We start from the raw sequence: 18,740 nt of genomic DNA on the forward strand, positions 1-18,740 counted from the left end.
TGACTAGCTGCCTTCCCTCTAGTCTTACACTGCTAAATTAGAGACGGCTAGCACAGATAGCCCTCGAGTAGCTTTGTGCGAAATTAAAAACAAAAACAATCAAAACCCAATTTCTATGGCTGAATTCCGCAGACATGCGCTGTTCCACTACTCACTAGAGGGCTGAGGCTACAGAATTAAATTACTATATTAGTAAGCATTGGTTACGAAAATTTTCAAATTCCAAACTACAGAAACAATTATTACCTATCTATAGGTTTAAGGATACAGAATTAATTAACTAGCGTGACAAAGCTGAGATTACAGAATTTAACAACCACAATACTTGTTTAAAGTTTAAGAGTAACTAACTGTTTAATAACGTTGAGCTTCAACTGTATAAGCAGTCGTGGAGCCTTCAAATCTCGGTATAGTACACAAACTACTAGGCCACATTTAGACCTAAAAATATGAATATAATTTTCGAGTAAATACGATAAAAACTTATTTCCTTCACAAGGAAATAAAAAGAAAAAATATTGAAATCTTTTAAGGTAATTACAAAAGTAAAATAAGTACAATTAGATGGATAGCTAAGTTTTTAAAACCAAGAGAGAGAAGGCGGTTACATTTTAATGATTTATCTCTATTTAGATAAATTATAGGAAATGACTTTCTGCTCCTCATATATTAGGGCAGTGTTATCTCGGTGGTAATAATTAAATTAAATTAATCAAATGAGAATAAGTCAATATGTTTCTAATCAAAGTTAGTGCTTTTTCTCTTTCTATATTAACTTCATTCACATCGATAGTAAACGCTACGCTTCTAAGTAATTGAATCGAGTATCATAGTTGGGAAGTCTATTCCTGTCAGTTGTCAAATTCTAATTTGATGGAACATCCTGTGGCATGCCGATCCACAGGGAAGATGGTTAGAGAATGAAACAAAATAAAAGGCCCGGCGTGGCCACGTATGTTAAGACGTTCGACTCATAATCCGAGGGTCGCGGGTTCGAATCCCGATCGCTCCAGACATGTTCGCCCTTTCAGTCGTGGGGGCGTTATAATGTGACGGTCAATCCCACTATTCGTTGATAAAAGAGTAGCCCAAGAGTTGGCGGTGGGTGGTGATGACTAGCTGCCTTCCCTCTAGTCTTACACTGCTAAATTAGGGACGGCTAGCACAGATAGCCTTCGAGTAGCTTTGTGCGAAATTCCAAAAACCAACAAGAAAATAAAATGTAACACCAAATAAATTTTACACTACATTTGAGTATACGTATGTGTCACTCAGGAACAATATATCTAATTCGCGTCAAACGTGCCTCATTTAAATATATTCATGAAATATTCAAACTATATTTTGTTTGTTTTCGTTTCGCTCATTTCTCTTAGGTAACAGTAAATGTTATAGTTAAAGATGATATGCTCATGAGTTTCAAGTCACCAATTGCTTTACTCATAAATAATTGAATAATAATTTTTGGAAAACCAAATATACATATAACCCTGTTATCATTCAACTGCCAGAGTTGTGTATTTTATTCGTGTTACCCAAGTGTTAAATCAACTACCAACTTCTCTTGTTATGCTAATACGTTAGTTAGTTATCACCATTAGATTCCATCAAGGAACACAGGGCCGCAATCGCTTGCGGATTCTTCAACAGGTATTTAAGTGAGTAGGTTGTTAGCCCGCTGCACCGAGCCGTCCCTAATATAGTAGTGTAAGACTAGAGGGAAGGCAGTTAGTCATCACCACCCACCGCCAACTCTTGGGCTACTCTTTTACCAACGAATAGTGGGATAGACCGTAACATTATAACGCCCCCACGGCTGGGAGGGCGAGCATGTTTGGCGCGACGCGGGCGCGAACCCGCGACCCTCGGATCACGAGTTGCACGCCTTACGCGCTTGGCCATGCCAGGCCATATGTTAATAAGTACCATCCTTTTAAAGAAATTTCACTTCAGGTATTTTACTTTCATACTTGTGCAAACCCAAAAAATAAGAAACCCTAGTGGTATCTTTTCGTATTTCTTTTCAGTTAAAATAAATTATGAAGCTATAAAATTCGCACGTGCAATTACAACACCTCAAATTCAAGTACTATTTATTGTCCCAAAGAAATTATTATTCTTACCAACAAAAAGAAAAACAAATTATTTTAATTAAAAGAAGTATTTATTTCTCCACGCTAATTATTTTTTGAAATATACATATGTGTGTGTGTCCATATATATATATATATATATATCTTGTTTGTGTTAAATTTCGCGCAAAGCTACACGAGAGATATCTGCGCTAACCATCCCTGATTTAGCAGTGTAAGACTAGAGGGAAGGCAACTGGTCATCACCGCCCAAGAGGTGACGGCATACCAAACATGCTTGTCCTTTTAATAATAATGACGGGAATTCGAACCCGCGACCCTCAGATTACGAGTCGAACACCTTAACCACCTGGTCATGCCAGGCCCATATTTATATAATGAACCATTAATTCTTTATCCGAAAATAATGCATCACAAAGAGAAGTGACCACAGGCGAAACATCACAAATAAAAAGCGACAATAACATTGTATACGAACAAGACATATTGAATATAAAACGTAAACATGAATAATTTATTTAGGCAAAATATTATGAAGAAAAACTAGCATCAAGAGAATTTAACTTTTGTTATGTAGGTAATACATTACCAAGAAAATTAATCTTGAATACTATATGTATGTATGACATAAATTAAAAATGTATCCATGAATCTTTAACTTACATAAAGAAGTAACTTACATAAAGAAGTAATCTTAAATAACTTTTCTAAAAATACATTAGCAAGAAATGCATGAACTTTTAATGCAAGCAATAAAAAACAAACTATAAACAACGTTAATAAATAAACTAAGTATTCCGAAAATTGTTTGGTCTCTAAACCTCAGTTTGAGGGAGGTCCAGTTCGATCTACACGTACCACGTGGGACAGCGGTAATTCTCCGAATTTACGACGCGAAAATCAGAAGTTCGATTCCCCTCGGAGGGCACAGTAGATAGCCCGATATGGCTTTGCTATAAGAAACAAAAACACACACACAAACTCAATCTGTACTTTGATGAACGAAGGATACTGGGTTATACCAGTTTCGAATAGTGACCAATGACACTTTTTCTTCACTTCACCTAGATAGGGTATAGGATTGCTCATAGGGACTACAGAGCACATTTACGCTAACAGTTAGATTCTATAAACAACGTCGATGTTTTATACAAATAAAAGTGCAGGAACTCTCAATCTACTGATACAAAACTTCTAGTTAGGGCCGGGCGTTGTTTAGTTGTGCTTGCGCTGTGAATCAAAAGCTCCTAGAGTGCGGGGCATTAAACACGTTATAAAACTGACAATCTACGCTATTCGTCTTGAGGAAGTGGATAAGACCATAGCCGACGCAAGGTGTTAACTAGTGGCCTTCCGTATGACCAGTAATTCAAAATTAGGGACAGTCCTAACATGTTGTTAAGCTCACATATACATAAGGAGTTGTTTAGATCTTTCTTGGTGACGAAAAACCCACTTGAAATAAAAATGTATCTCCAAACGGCTGGTATGGATATTAACACTTTTATTGGTAAGCAGAGAACAACGTTTCGACCTTTCTAAGTCATCTTCAGGTAAACAAAAGTGTACATTTCTGAGCAACCAATAACAGACAAGCACGATTTAACATATTGTTGCCAATATAATCTTGTTTGTTGTTGTTGTTTTAACTACTATAGTTTAGAATTGCAAATCTTAACGTGCTCTTGCCAAAATACACGTTTTTTAAAACTATTGTTGCTTAGATTTACCAATTGTTGCCCAAATACACATTCTTGAGCTACTGTTGCTCATATGCAAACTTAACCTACTGTTGCTTAGATGCACAAACTGAACCTACTATTCCTAAAGATAGACGAACTTTTTAATAAACAAAACAAACCAGCTAAGACGAACGAAAATATTCTCGAACCAAAATCACTATCTTTAGAAAATGCCTTATTGATAGAATGAATGCGCTACGTAACAACATAAATTGTGCTACGCTTCACGTGCTTTGTTTCACTTCACCTCAATATAAACTCGCTGCAGCACGTCCTTCGTTTATCTATGTTCTTTAAAGTATCATTTACAGCTTCCAGCCATTTGAGATATTTTTGCTTAAAAAATTCAATAAAAGTTGCAACCTATTCACCAACCCTTCCATACATATATATATATATACAGTCTCGACTACATAACAAAGTTTTTTTTGTAAGATCTCCGCGCTCGAACATGGCCTGCAGTCGTACTATAGAGAATTTACATTATATAATCCATCTGTTCCATTTAATTGAATAAGTAACGCTCATACACATTTCTTTGTGATCCGTAAACTTACGGTGCACTTTAATGTCTAACGTTTATTGGTGTTATAAGCATAGTGTTGTAAAAATACAAAATGAAAAAAAAAGATCAAATGAAAGAATGATGAAACAAATGTTAAAGAAATACGTCAGTTTTTTTATTACATTATGATACTACAATTCTCAAACAGAACGGCAGAAAACAGATTACAAGAAGACAAAATATCAATAAAAGTGAAATTCTATTGATAACAATCCACAAAAGTCAGAATAATAACAGAAACATAAAACACTACGAGTGGTTGATCACAAAGTAACCAGTAAACACACGTACTCACTGACTTATTAAACAAAACACAAAAAAAGTTCACTGTGAAATCTACACATTACTGCTTCTACTACTTTTACAGTAAAATCTCACCCGAAATCTGCACATTACTGCTTCTACCAGTTTTACAGTGAAATCTCTCCCGAAACCTGCTCATTACTGCTTCTACTACTTTTACAGTGAAATCTCCCCGAAACCTGCTCATTACTGCTCCTACCAGCTTTACAGTGAAATCTCACCTGAAACTTGCTCATTACTACTTCTACTAGTTTTACAGTGAAATTTCATCCAAAATCTGCTCATTACTGCTTCTACCAGTTTTACAGTGAAATTTCACCCGAAACCTGCAGATTACTGTTTCTATTAGTTTTACAGTGAAATTTCACCTGAAACCTGCACCTTACACCCTTTTGCAAATTAATTGAAACAAATGGTCATTTTACAATATTTTCAGCAAGGCAGCCGGTGTAGGTTCGCTGGACACGCTGATTTCCTTTAACAGTCATTTTTTCACACAAACGGCGTCATCAGCTGTGTTTTGCAGTACGGTCGATCTATTTTTGGGATATATGACGAAATTTTGAGGAATATTACGCCATTCAAAATTGCGTTAGAAGAACAAGGAGACCAGTCAAAAAACAACTTCTTACCAACTCAATGAAGAAAAAACGGAATCAATGGGGTCTGAAATACAAGACCTGGACGCAAGAACAATGGAGGAAGGTGTTATTCAGTGACGAGACTCATTTCTTCGTACAGGGTTAAAGAAGTCTGCATGTTCGCAGACCACCAGGTGAGAAACTTCGAGAATCTCACATCAATCAGTTCGTAAAACGTCCCTTGAAGAAGATGTTTTTGGGCTTTTTCAGCTACTATGGCGTCGGAGGCTTATATATCGTAGAAGGTATGATGCGAGGACCACAGTACATCAAAGTTTTGCAGAAAAGAATCGTTCCAGAGTTGAAAAAGAGATTTCCAGATGGATCTGGCATTTTTCAGCAAGATCTGGCTCCGTGCCACACATCGAAACTTGTGAAGAATTTTAAGACTATAACGCGAATAACGGTGCTGGACTGGTCTGGAAACTCTCTGGACTTAAATTCTATTGAAAATCTTTGGGCGATTTGTAAATAAAGACTTCAGGGAAAAGACTGTACGACGAAAGATAAGCTAATTGAGGCTATAACTGAGGTGTGGTACCGCGATCCAAAAATTAATAAAGATTGCAGTCAACTCGTGGACTCGATGCCAAAGCGGATTAATGATCTTCTGAAAAATAAAGGCGGTCATATCATGTATTAATTTGTGAATAATGTCTGGATTCTCAAAAATAAAACGCAAAAAAATGAAATAAATCGCAATTTTCCGTCTTGTTTCAATTAATTTGCACAAGGGTGTAACTTCTTCTATTAGTTTTACAGTGAAATCTCCCCCCTCCAACTTTGTAAACAGACTCTCTCTGTTAAATGAACAGTCAAGAACGCACCACACAGTGTGAAGAGTTTCTTTCGAAACGTGTAAACACACTTTCTACAACTTGTATTACGAAATCTCACACCAAATCTGCACACACCTCTATTACCTGTGCAGCAAATTCACACCCCACAACTATACACAGTATAGTTACTTTATATTTACTGACGTCTCTCTCACACTTTTTTTTACTTTTGCAGCTGCTCATAATCTAACAGTAGAAGCTTTACTTGTATAAACGAACCACTTCAGTTATAAGACTGGAAATGCTTAGATATTGCTAATCTCCTGTATTCTAGTTCTATTACGATTTAAACATAAAAGCACCTGCAGTAGCTTGTATTCACGTTCGTTTTCTACTAGAAGTTTAATTTTAATGTTTATTATTTAATCTGTTGAAACAAGATATAATGGTACAAGATCTACAAGTGACGAAAGTCGATGAACGCGTTTGCTCAAACACAGTGAAAGTGTATGTTCAACAAGAATGTGTTTCAACAAAGAGTAGCCATTCTTAGTGCTACTTTACACTATACATTGTCTATATGATCATACGTATCTTCGTGATGAATCAGCGTATTTGTGAAATTGTTTGACTACAACAGCAGGTGAAAAACTTTGAATTTTTCAAAAACAGCAGTTATTTTATAATTTATAAAAATTTGTGAGTGGTTTAGATTTTTGTTTTATTAACAACATACTGTGAAATTAAAGGCGTAAAATGTGACACAGAATTAAATGCCTTACATCAATTGAGAATAAATGCTCATTTAATATAAGCCCACGTAAAGTGAATAGTTTAACCCGCAGTAGTTAAAACAATAGTTCAATAACAACGAAAACAATATTTAAGTGATGATGAAAAGTTTGTGAGATTAGAAGTACATTCTACAAGAATTAAAGTGACTAAATACCAGAGGAATGCAGTATTATAACAAACGTAAAATTTAACAGGCAGCGAAGACACTAAACAAATAGGAATTGTTAAACCACACAGGAGAAATCCAAATAGCTTGTTCTACAGCTTAAGTATTTTTCCATTAAGGCTGATTATTTCAAATATATGAGAATACGACCGAAAATTAACGTTTTTTTTAATAAACCCTTCTGGCAGATCAGCAGCAATCCCGAAAGTTCGTAACGCTAAAATTTTAAATTCGATCCCTGTTTTAGACACAACGCAGACAGATCATTGTTCAGTTCCTCTCTTAAACTAAAACAATACATATTTAATGCAGCCTTTTAGAGCTTATATAAGTATCGAATATATATATATATATATATTTTATTTTGCGTTTTTACGAAAGATAAAACATTAAATTGCGACCAAAGTAAAACTATGACCAATCTGCATCTGTGCCGATGAGATAAAGATTTATTTTCACAAACACAGGAAACTATAATTTATTATTCATTTATTCGGAAAGAGTTCAGTTTCATTTATCTTTCAAATATTTTTTTCATTGCTACCAACGAATCACAATAGCTTTTCATGGTGTAAGATTGTAATCAAACTAGTGAGATTAGTGTGGCAGCCAAACTTGTTTGTTTTTGTTTTGTTTTTTTTTAATTTTGCGCAAAGCTACACGAGGTCTATCTGCGCTAGCCGTCCCTACTTTAGCAGTATAAGACTAGAGGGAAGGCAGTTAGTCATCACCACCCACCGCCAACTCTTAGGCTACTCTTTTACCAACAAATAGTAGGATTAACCGTCACATTATAACTTACCCACGGCTGAAAGGGCGAGCATGTTTGGCGCGACGCGGGCGCGAACCCGCGACCCTCGGATTACGAGTCGCACGCCTTACGCGCTTGGCCATGCCAGGCCCTGGTGCAGAGGAAGACGTAACCAAACGCACGTGTAGAAAACAAGGCGCCATTAAGAACGTTCGCGTACTGCTGTAGAACTATATGATTGAAGGAAATCACAACAACTGTTACTTCTATTGCTATTTTATAGCCAAGGACATCGTTAACAGTGAAGGTACTCCAATGACGATCCAACACATTCTACTCTTTATGAGTATCGATGGTGCAAAACTTTAACCATATTCATTTCTAGGGCGTTCGACTCTTAGTCCGAGAGTCGCAGGTTCCAGTACCCGTCCCACCAACTATGCTCGTGCTTTCAGTCATGGGGGCGTTATATTGATGCAATCAATCTCACTGTTCGTTGGTAAAAAGAGTAGCCCAAGAATCGGTGATAATGACTGGCTACCTTCCCTCGTGTCTTTCACTGCTAAATTAGGCAAAAAGCCCTCATGAAGATTTGCGAAATTCAAACCAAACTTAGTTGCCTCTAAAACAAAAGTAAATATAAACATGAAATTATGTTTTTTGTTTCTTTTATATGAGCAATTTATACTAGTGATGAACGAATCTGTAAATGCAGCAATATAAAAATATGTGATGTTCTATTTGTTTTTTAAAAATATGCAACTACAAATCAGATTGTTTAAAATGTTTTTGCTAAACTACAAGTACATAGTTTTTTAACTATAACCATCATTCATTTTGAACTTACTCCAAAGGGAAATTAACTAGTATCTCATTCACGGGCCAACCCTTGATCTACTCTAATCAGACCAGACAGTGAAATGTCCCCGATAATTTTATAAAACACTCGCGGCACCAAAATGCAGAGAAATAAAAAATATTTTAAAATACATGAGAAGCTACGCATAACACATAATGTACATGAGAAGCTACGCATAACACATAATGTCGCGCGTACTAAACTCGAACTACCCCGCTGGTACAGAGGTAAGTCTACGGATTTACAACGTTATAATCAGGGGTTCGATTCCTCGGTGGACTTGGCAGATACCTTGATGTGACTTTGCTATAATAAAATACACACACACTAAGTCCGTAGACATACAAACAATCAAAACCGTTACACGATACACAACAAAAATCAGGAACATGTAAGTTTGGTATATTACGTCACAACGAGTAAAGACTTTACGCCATTTTATGAGCATTAAAAAGTTATGAAAGAATCGTCTGTAAATAAATAATGTCAACAGTCAGAGATTGACTAACTTTGTAAAAGTCACTTCAATTGTTTTCTACACTTGCTATATTTTTATGTGTAACTTCACAAAAGTTCTCTAATAGCTAAATAAACATTTATATATCGATTTTTGACCAATTGATGCCAACTAAATATGGAGAAGGTATTTCACTGGCCTTTAGAACAAGAAAACTGAGTATGCGTGTATGTGCCATATTCCTAACCATTTCTTCATCCTACTAATGTTTCTCCTTTCGCTATAAGCCAATGTGTGAATATCATTTCGCTAAAAGTTTTCACACTGAATTTTTAAATGATTATATGTGAAAAACGTTGCTGCGTAATTAACTCTGCTTCTTTCTTTTAAAGAAACGTACACACGAGCAAATATTTCCTCTAACCGTAGTCTGCCAGCTGGGTGTTAAATATTGATACCCTAACCACGCTCCGTAATTGACTGAATAAGTAGATAAAACTACATTAACCATACTCTGACGACTGAATGTCTGTCTCCTATTACCCTAACAACGCTCTACTGACTGACTGAATAAGTAGATAAAACCACATCAACCATACTCTGACGACCGAATGTTTATCTGTTATTACTCTAACCACGCTCTATTCATTGACTGAACAAATAGTTAAAACTACATCAACCGTACTCTGACGACTGAATGTCTATTTGTTATTACCCTAATCACGCTCTACTGATTGACTGAATAAGTAGATAAAACTACATCAACCATACTATGACGACTGAATGAATGTCTATCTGTTATTACCCTATCAATGCTGTGCTGATTGAACATATAAGTAAATTAACCATACGGAATGTTTAGCTGTCAGTATCCTAACCACCTCTGCTGACTGAATGTGTAGACGTGGAAATAATAAACACGCTGTACTAGTTGACTGCGTAAATAATACTGGTACTTTATGAAATTCTTGGAAATTTGTATCACTACATTTTAATGGCTGAGACCTTGTTCGAATCAAATGTTCCAAATCGACTCACAAAGTAGTTTCATCAGTTCTTCTGAGTAGACACACTTTTGTAACTCAGAAAAACTGGCTTCTGGCGTTCGTGATAAAAGGTATTTCTAATGTTTCATCTCGCATCGATTTTATTCATCTTCAGAAGATGAAGAAAACGTTTTAAAATGAAGCCTTTAGTATGTTTCTTGTACTACTTTAACTTGGTAGTTGACATGTCTCATTCATCTCACTGATCCTTTAAAGCAGTAAGGCTACTTGGCGGGTAAAATTGCTCAAAACCACATTAAGAATATATTTTCTATGAGCTGATATTTAAACACCAATTTTCATCTTAAAAGTCTCGTATCGTAAACACTATTCCGTTTAACAATAATGTAAAGAGAATACTAAAGTAAACAATCAATAGTTTTGAAATGTAATTAAATCAACGTAATACAAATTAGAGAAGACGCGCAGATATAAATTCCGATAAAAAAGTAACTCCTGCTAAATATTTCATGTTATTAACCACTAATAACACAATCGGCCTGGCCTGGCCAAGTGGTTAGGGCGCTTAACTTGCAATATGAGGATCTCGGTTTCGGATCCTCGTCCCACCAAACATGCTTGCCATTTCAACCGTTGGGACGTTATAATGTTACAATCAATCCCACTATTAGCTGGTAAAAGATTAGCCCAAGAATTAGCGGTGGGTGATGTTGATAACTGCCTTCCATCGAAGAGAGCCCTCGTGTAGCTTTGCGCGAAATTCTAAACAAAGCAATAATATAATCTAGCAATCAAGCGTTACGCGAGTGCCGAAATTTGACCCAAGAGCAATTTTAATTCAGATTGGGCAGTTATACAGTGGCAAAGTCAGGTTTTAGCACTCAGATGGGGAGGTAGGAAAATGTTAAGGGGGCCAATAAATAGAAAAGCCGAAATTTATCTCAATCTTTAGTTAAATGGACGTAAGCACGAGCCAAATCAAATGTAACATTGTTTATAGAAGATTTATTTTATTATTAAATAATACTAAACGAGTGTATTACACATAAAACCTGAGAAAAAATGTGATCAGTACGCCTGGATTTTTCATGGGGTCCGGGACCCTTTTATCCTAACTTGGCTACACTCTTACACTAGAATGGTTTAGAATGGTTCATTTGTTATTATTTATACTTTTATCACAGGTATTTTGAGGTATATGGAATATTAATGAAAATTTTCAAGGTTAACATCTGAAATGATGTCAAAGTTATTGTCAGTGGGTAGGTAAATACCACTAACAATTATTTACCATCACCTCTCCGTTATTTGCTTGTTTGGTTTGGTTTGAATTTCGCGCACAGCAACTCAAGGGCTATCTGCGATAGCCGTCCCTAATTTTGCAGTGTAAGACTAGAGTGAAGGCAACTAGTCATCACCACCCAACGCCAACTCTTGGGCTACTCTTTTACCAACAAATAGTGGGATTGACCGTAACATTATAACGCCCCCACGGCTGAAAGGGTGAGCGTGTTTGGTGTGAGGGGGATGTATTTGTTTTGCATCACCTATTTATGATATATATAACCCTAAAAGTTATTATGCATAACCGGAAGGCATTACTTTTAAAATATGTCTTGCAATAAACGTAATACAACGATATTTACTCACGAAATCAGTAGCTATAAAAATAAGCTTAATCCAACAAAAGATCTGAAATGTTTAACCAACGAAAAATCGATATTTGCATTCCAACAGTTTTTATGTGAATATGTAAAGTTCATGAATTAGTCAGAGTCTAAAACACCATGCAGTCACGAGTTATTATAATTCAAATTCAACGTCGTGATCCACAGGATAATTTTATCCTACATTAATAAACTATCAGCTGGAAAGCAATGAAGACGATTTCGCCTGTAAACGTGAGTAAATGTGAACTTCACACCCACGTGATTAAGTGATACCCTTTTATATCCTCGAATTCTCAGTACTAATATCAGTAATTTGCTTATACCTAAGTGACATGTTTCACTCCTTTTACCAATATACTTAATATGACTGAGATATCTGAAAGTAATATATTGTGAATAATTACAAAATTTAGTTTTTCTCCAATTAAAAAAAAGTTCTAATTAAAGTCACCCACTTAAGGTAAACGATAAAGGTCTCTAAGACGAAAGTTATACCAGATAAACAAAAATATTTAGAATGGAAGTTGTTTCAATGGGAACGAAACTACCATCTATATAAATAAAGCAGAATTTTCTGTCTGACGTCATAAAATGTTGTGAAAAACTGCCTGGTTCGACCAGATTTCGTAAATAAACTCAAGAAGACCCGCAAAATAATTAAACTCAGTGGATAAACAATAAAACACGGCAACTATTTTAATTTTTTTGCCTTAACGCAACAAAATTATTGAGTGAGGTGGACGGTTTGAAAATGAAAAACCGACGTAAATGAAAATGGTATTTAATGTCGCTTGTACCATGGGAACCCTCATATCAGATGAACGGTTCGAGTCGTACTTCAAAATAATGGGAAAGGTCGACCCACACACCCCATTTGCATTATGTTTTAAGTCGAACATTAGCAAGTACATTTGCTAGTTTATTATATTTGCAGAAATGAATTTGTCTACTGTCACATTCTTCTTTTCCAAGCGTTCGCGTTCCGCGGTGAGACAGGGTAAGTTTACGGACTTTGATCAAATTAGGAACTATTCTCCGCGAAGGTCACATCAAATCGCCCAATGTGGCGACTACACTAAAGAACAAACAAACCACGTGTGTTGAATACAATGTAAGCCTACGTATGCAGTGTTGTTCAGTTTAATGTCCTCCTTCTTACAGTGTTTTCACTTTAATGTGGATGACGACTTTAAATAACTTCAGTCTTCAGTTTATTTTGATAATACTGAGATGTTACAAGTATTATCTGATCGTCTACAGATGGCGCTAGCTGTTTTTCATAAAAAATATTGCTTATATTAAAATGTTATGTTTTAGTGCTTAACTTTTGTATTTATTTTGTTATGTAAATGTACAATATGCAAATGGTAACTACTAAACAAATCCACACTAATTAATGAATACACCTACAAGCCAATGACATCACAAACTAGTGATCCAATAGTATAATATAATGTTAGAATGTACGATATTTGTATGGCACAAAATGAAGCAGTATTAACAAACTATCATGTAGTCATACAGAAGGCACCCCCCAGTGGCACAGTGGTATGTCTGCAGACTCACACTGCCAGAAACCGAATTTCGATACCCGCGGTAGGCAGAGCACAAATCGCCAAATATGCAGTTTTGTGCTTAATTCCAAAAACGAAACCAAACCATACAGAAGGAATACAAGTATATAGTATATCATGTGAAGTGTGGATCTAAATAGATAAGACGCACATCAGGATCACATAACGACGAACTAACAAGACACTTTTTTCATACAGAAAAGTGTCACAGGTGGAATCACGTTTACCAACTACCATTAATAGCACAATTCAAAACACGCATGTCTAATGATTCTCCTTCAAATAACAATAAACGTAACAAAAGCGCTCCATTCTGTTTCTGGTGCATCCTCTAGGAAACCATATTGTATTAGCCCTAAGTGTTTTCAACTCTTACTTACCATATTGTACAAACCTTAAATGTTTTCAACTGTTATTGCCCTACTCACCATACTGTACAAGCCCTGAGCATCTTCACGACTTCTAGTGGCCTAATCATATAAAAAACACAAAGTTGATTCTGCTCTTTCGAAACACACACTATAATTGTGAAACAATCCAACATTCTCTGTGCAGTCCAAAGATTTATCGCGAAAAATGTCGATCTAGAAAAAGAATGAACAAGGTGGTTTTGGGCCACATTTATCTCTAGAATATCTGTGATCGTGCTACTACGTTATACCAGTTGAAACAGATACTATCACACACAAGAATATCTGTGATCGTGCTACTACGTTATACCAGTTGAAACAGATACTATCACACACAAGAATATCTGTGATCGTGCTACTACGTTATACCACTTCAAACAGATACTATCACACATAAGAATATCTTTCTAATGCTGGGCTTTATGACATATGGATCTATAGTGAAAGGAACAGTCTTCTCTGACATCAAAGATTCAGTTCCGCCATTTTCCACGTAAGATTGCTTTTTTGGTTGGATTCATCATGATTCACCTATACAAGCCTAACATTGTCTGTGTAGCATATACATAAGAGTGATAAGGTGCTGAATACTCAAGACATCAGTAATGTAGTTGCTGTAGCTAGATGTACAAAACCAACTTACGTGCCCGAAACTGTTCATTGTGGTCCTATAATACTTCTTACGATTTGAGCAATGATTTATATTGGAATGTGATCGGTTAGTATACACGGTGCGCTATGGACAAAATTCAAAACGATTTATTGTTTATTTTAGTGATTTTCAACATTTGTGAAATAATCTGAACACAATATATAAAAATAAAGAAAAATCAAAAAGCGAACAATATTCCCTTTCTTATAGACAGATCATTGATCTTTTACTGTGTTGCCTACCGAATAGTTCACCGAAATAAAAACAATATCTTTGCTTTGACATTTTAATATTTCCTAATGAAAAACAATGTCTTTGTTTTGACATTTTAATATTTCCTAATGAAAAACAATGTCTTTGTTTTGACATTTTAATATTTCCTAATGAAAAAACAATATCTTTGTTTTGACATTTTAATATTTCCTAATGAAAAACAATGTCTTTGTTTTGACATTTTAATATATCCTAATGAAAAAACAATATCTTTGTTTTGACATTTTAATATTTCCTAATGAAAAACAATGTCTTTGTTTTGACATTTTAATATTTCCTAATGAAAAACAATGTCTTTGTTTTGACATTTTAATATTTCCTAATGAAAAAACAATATCTTTGTTTTGACATTTTAATATTTCCTAATGAAAAACAGTCTTTGTTTTGACATTTTAATATTTCCTAATGAAAAAACAATATCTTTGTTTTGACATTTTAATATTTCCTAATGAAAAACAATGTCTTTGTTTTGACATTTTAATATATCTAATGAAAAACAATATCTTTGTTTTGACATTTTAATATTTCTAATGAAAACAATGTCTTTGTTTTGACATTTTAATATTTCTAATGAAAAACAATGTCTTTGTTTTGACATTTTAATATTTCCTAATGAAAAAACAATATCTTTGTTTTGACATTTTAATATTTCCTAATGAAAAACAGTCTTTGTTTTGACATTTTAATATTTCCTAATGAAAAAAATGTCTTTGTTTTGACATTTTAATATTTCCTAATGAAAAACAATGTCTTTGTTTTGACATTTTAATATTTCCTAATGAAAAACAATGTCTTTGTTTTGATATTTTAATAAAATTTCCTAATGAATTTTATTGAAAACATTTTTAAAGAATTTTTGGAAGAAAATGTTGATGATTTTTGCAAATTTTGTTCTCAAAGTATCTGTATATTTGTGTTAGATTAGTTCGAATGTGTCTGAAACGTCCACTAGGAACTAATAACATGGTAATAATTGTATTCCAATCAACAAAACATCACTATTTTCAAAATGGTTAAGTTTGTTAATTTGTTTGTTGTTGTTTTTGTCTGGATGGTGTTTAAGCTACTGATGTTTTTTTTCATCCTGTGGTGCTATGTAATTCTTTCGCGATTCGTTTCAGTGCCGTTTCGCTATACTTTTTTTGAATTGTGTTGACGAAATATGACCTGTTACATATTTACTTAAACAACTGTTATATTCTAAATAGTTCTGAATAATAATGATAGTGTTGCTTTTGGTTTCGTTCTTTCATTGTATACAAGTTGTTCCTTCACTTTTAGTTGAATCCCAATATCATAATCATAAAAGTCAAGTCAATCGGTCACGCTCTATTCTTCCAAGTTCTGTGAGTCACACCAGTCCAGTTCCACCTGTTCTCCTATGGTACTTCTTTTCATTATCCATTCTCGTTTTAGTTGCATTTAGTCGCATACTTAAGCGTAAGCATCTCATAAATTTTGACATTTTTCCTGCTATATGAAACATTATCAAGAAGGAAGTTTATGCACCATTTACTCATTTATCACCTAGTAAAACTAATTTTCATCTGTTTTTATGGAGAGAAGGTTTTAAACGATTGAACTGCAATAATGCAGCTGATATAATAAGAAAATAAATGTTATCAGAGAATGCTGGGAAGAGACGATCTTTAAGTAAAGGATATATTGCTCATGACAAGCTTTGGTTTCCCCAAGTTAGAAGGCCTATGAGTTTTCTTATGTCCGTTTAAGGGTAGCAAAGCTACAGATGTATTTTGGAGGACTAAAATTTGGTAGACTTTGGTTTCCAGCCATTTTTGAAGGGTTTTTTTACTAGTATAATAATACTGACTGGCTACATTGTAAACCCAGAAGATATTTAGAATAAAGACAAAATAAACCTATAAGGGAAAATACTATATTTTCAATAACATTCTAAAATACAAGTATTTACTTACTAGTTAGCGCAAAAGTAGCCCTGGCTTTACGTTACAGCTGTATTTATCTCCCACGTTTCCTTCCATTGCAACATATACTTGTATAGTTGCGAATTGCATGACATTTGTTAATTTTCTTAAGACATCCCACATTAATCACGCATTTATGAAGCCACTTTGCAAATTCTTCTTGACCCATTTAGAAAAAGAGCAGGGCCAAGTTAAGGGGAAGTTAAATCCATATCAAAACAGCAACCGTGTGAGCCCCCCGGTTTCAATGGTGTAATAGAGGTTAGAATGATTATATCATCCACTTGCACAGAATGCCACTTCTTCGCAGATTAATCGCAAGCTGCCATCTGGCACCCATGATACAACTGGGTGCACTGAAATAACTGTGGTAAAGTTGTTGTCCAAGGATACAATAACATGGAGAAGGCAATCCTCGAGCTCAAAATCTTCCAACTACAAGTCTGAAACACTAGAATGTTTGGGGTACACTGGCATATTTAAAGGTCTGGAAATACATTTTAAAATAAAAAAGTAAAAAAAAAGATATGAGATATAAAATAATTACATATCCAGTGTTATGTATGGAAGTGCATTGTTACTTTAGTTAACTAATTAAGAAACTCCAATAATCAAATACAATAATTATTGTTATATTAGGTATACAGTTTTGAGAACTCAGAGCACAAAATAAATCAGAAAAACACTCTTCTCTAATACTCAGCTCATGAAAATCTGTAACACTTGTGTATTTTTTATATATCCCAAAAGGTCTTTAAAACAAATTTAATGTACACTTACCGCCCTTCTCAAAACACAAACAACCAAAAATATTCTACAGGTGCACGTGAAGACTTTTATCTTGTTTGCTGTTAAATAAACTAGAACTTATTTACAACGGCTATATGGCAATGTTTCTTCAATAATTCGATTTTTAATTTTTCATCGAGATAAAATAATTGAAGGTTTTAAAATTGCTAAAAAACAAACCACATGATGAAACTGGTATCCACTTTATATCTTTATAACCAGACAATTTTCTAACCATTAGTTTTTGTTCTTATTTGCATTTTTAATGACAATCTGGTTCCATCTGAATTATTCAGGTAAAACCAAAAACACATTACGAAAAGGAATCACAAAAAAAACTATAAAATATTGGTCAGCGTAAAAAATGTTCAAAACGTACAATCTAAGTTTCACTGATTATACTCTTACAAAGAATTTTCAAAAGATGCTATATATAAAAAAAAGCTATACCTTTTCTTTGAGAAGCCCTCGAATCCTTGTTGCCTGTTCACGAAAATGTTGCAAAGAACGCTCAAGGTCATGACATCGCTTTTGCCAATTAATTTCTACGTCCTGTTGCCACATGATGGCGAAGCTGGTGTAAATTAAACTGTTCAGGGAACAAATAGTTTATCGCTGACACCAAAAGGGTTATCTTCTTCAACTACTCCTTAGTATGATCTTATTTTCCTTCCATGTATCCTTTGTGTATTCAGTTTATCCAACAGGACTTCCACTACAATGTAGGTAGCTTTCCCATTTTTAACTTAATTCAGTAGCAGTTCCACTGTGATACTTCTTCTAGGCTTTTATGTCCTGTTAAATAAAACAAAGTTTTCATAAACAATGACTTCAATGTTTAGTGGGTATTATATTTCATCTAAATTGAAAACTACTAGGATTCTACGATATACATTATAAATGTCTTTCAACATTTTTTGTTTGTTTTTAGTTTTGAACACCATTAAAAGTAATCATTTTCATCAGTAATTCTAGATGGACACACTAATGGTCATCAAAGAGCACCATCTGCTGGATGTGCACATCTTATGTCAGCCTTGATTTGCATATTTGTGATGACGTGATAAAGAGCTGAATAAAGCTGATAATTAACAAACAATATTTTAGTCAGGAACTCTACCAGAGTCCGTAAATGAAGCTAAAACTGAAAGATGACGTTTTCGAAATAAGGTAGTTTGGTTGGATAACGCATCTTACTATTAAAAGGGTTGGTAGATCAAATCATTCTGATATTCTGTTTTAATTTCTTAAAGAAATCCTAAAATATT

General features: G+C 34.5%; 1 pseudogene across 1 annotated transcript in view; it reads right to left on the minus strand.

The window, feature by feature from the left end:
* The window catches only part of LOC143229603 (uncharacterized protein CG43867-like), a 219,381-nt pseudogene that overhangs the window by 172,921 nt on the left and 27,720 nt on the right, over nucleotides 1-18,740 (minus strand). The window contains exon 2 of the transcript XR_013015956.1: nucleotides 17,923-18,267. The product of XR_013015956.1 is annotated as an uncharacterized protein CG43867-like (transcript). The remainder of the gene's footprint in view (nucleotides 1-17,922; nucleotides 18,268-18,740) is intronic.

The sequence above is a fragment of the Tachypleus tridentatus genome, chromosome 10 (genome assembly GCF_004210375.1).
Source record: "Tachypleus tridentatus isolate NWPU-2018 chromosome 10, ASM421037v1, whole genome shotgun sequence".
Taxonomy (NCBI): domain Eukaryota; kingdom Metazoa; phylum Arthropoda; class Merostomata; order Xiphosura; family Limulidae; genus Tachypleus; species Tachypleus tridentatus.